Here is a 2,447-nt window from a genome sequence, read left to right on the forward strand (position 1 = left end):
GTGGAGACAGAAATTTCAGCAATCATGTTGACTTGAATATAGATAACATTTTTAACATCATCTTAACTTATTGCTAGAAGACGCTGAATATATGCATTAGACACACATCGGCTCTTTTAATTACCATTTTAAAGCTTCACTAGTTCCTTTATCCTTTATATTTAATAAGCTATTATAATAGTTTCATATTATCTTCAAATTAAACTTTTCTTCCATTAAAAATGAAACCTTTAAAAATGGTTGAAATATTTTAGTACATAGTTGAAAACCGTATCAAAGTATGAAAAAGTCAGAGATAATTCTCTTTTGCTGTTCTTCCATATATGTATGTACATAATAAGCTGGAAAAACTCCTTAACAAAACGTATTTATTACAAGGCAAAAACTTGAGACCTGCCATAGGAGCAGGGGAAAGTGAATTACTACACCTTCCTAGGAGATCTGAGTAAAGGATATGAGTTAATAACGGCTAAACCGTGTAGCACCACACCCAACAGTGCCTCAAAAATCTTTATTACTGTAAATATTACTGCAATGAACATCAATGTACATATCTCTCTGATGACTTGTGCAATAATTTCTTGGAGTTATATACCAAGGAGTGGAATTCCTAGACCATAAAGTATACATAATTTCATTTTATTAAGAAATGACAGAATCTCTTCAGAATGAGTATTATAATGTACATTTTCAGCAGACACAGATGTTGACTCATATCTATGCCAACAGTTTGTATCATCCAGCTTTTTAAATTTTTGGCCATTTAATAGGTATAATATGGTATCTCATTGCCTTTACATTTGTAACTCTTTGTTTACTAATGATTTTCATTTGGGACTGATCTGTTGATTTCAGGAATTCTAGCTTTTTTTGTTCTACCACTTTTAGACTTCTAATATCTTTTCTCGTTCCATTTTTTTGTATATACTAAGTTTATACTAAGTCCATTTTGAACATAAAGTCTTAATTTTATGTGATCAAATTAAACAGATTTTTTGCTTTATAGTTTGTGCTTTTGAAATTTTAAGAAGTCCTCCCTTATCATGAAGATACTTTCTAACATTTCCTACTAAAATTTTTTTGGTGTTACCTTTAACATCTTGTATTGAATTCTTTTGGAATCATCTTTTTTTTTATGTGCTGATAGTGATCCAATCTTGTTTCTCCATATAATGAGATAGATTAGCAAACACTTTATAGTAAACACTTTACCTTTAATCATTGATCTAAGGGGCTCTTTATTGTAAATTAAGGTTCTATATATTGTTTCTGTCTCTGAGATCATCTATTCTACTAGACTATAGTCTGTTTCTGTCTGAATCCATACCATATTTATTATTATGGTTTAGTAATCCATCTAATTATCTGGTTGGCCAATTTTATAGTTATAAAGGGATTGCAAGGTCATTTGATCCAAATTTCCATCTAATGCCCAAATCTCTTACAGCATCCCTGATGGATCATCCTCAGCCTCTGTATATACAACTGTTGATACTGTTGATAATTCATCATGCTATTGATTAGGAATCTTCACACATGATCCTTAGAGTTTGAAATGAAAGAATCTATTATTTTATATCTCCCACTCTTTCTCTATAGCTAGTTCCTCTGGAGCACAACAGAAGATTTACTTCATCTACTACCTGATAGTTTTTTAGCTGTTATCGTGATCTTTATAGTCATTTTTTTCTCTAGGTTTACTATCATCAACTACTCTAGCTGTCTTCATATGCCTTGATATTCAGACACATCTCAATTCTAGCACAATCCATTTGATCTGTGATTCTTTTGAGACATTGTAAGTGTAACTTGGAAACAAATCATTCAGATGTGGTCTGGTAAACACATAAAATAGTGAAATTATAGTCTCTTCGTGTGGACCCCAAAAATTCTATTGATGGGCGGTTTTCTATGGCTTAGCTAATGTAACTCTTAAAAATGCAGCACATTTTGAAAAAAAAAAAAACAAATAAAAATGTACTCAAGTCTACTAACTATCACCACTGGAATAAATCTTGCTCTCTTTAAACAGAGAAAAACAAAGCAATATTTTAACACAATTAAATTTGTGATTTTCAAAATCTTCCTTTCATGAGCTAATTCCCAGAGACCTTTGACTTGCTACCTGTCAAGATATACACCAAGACTGGTCATCTCTATGGTCACAAATCACAAAATTGCCATTAAATCTTCTATTTTGCCTTATTTCACAGGAGATCTAGGGTTTTGTTTGTTTGTTTGCTTGTTTTTGGACCACTCCAAGTCAAATTGGCCATAATGTCCTGACATCTCTCTTTCCTATTTTTAGGCAAGATTTTCCCATACATCATTTGCCTCTCAACATGGAAACATCTTGGAAAATATTAGAAGGATGATTTCCGCCCCCCACCCTTCCCCCGCCCCCGCCACCCCACCACAGGCAAGAAGGGAGAGAAATTTAAGAACCA

The sequence above is a fragment of the Pteropus vampyrus genome, unplaced genomic scaffold, assembly GCF_000151845.1.
Source record: "Pteropus vampyrus isolate Shadow unplaced genomic scaffold, Pvam_2.0 Scaffold11, whole genome shotgun sequence".
Lineage (NCBI taxonomy): Eukaryota > Metazoa > Chordata > Mammalia > Chiroptera > Pteropodidae > Pteropus > Pteropus vampyrus.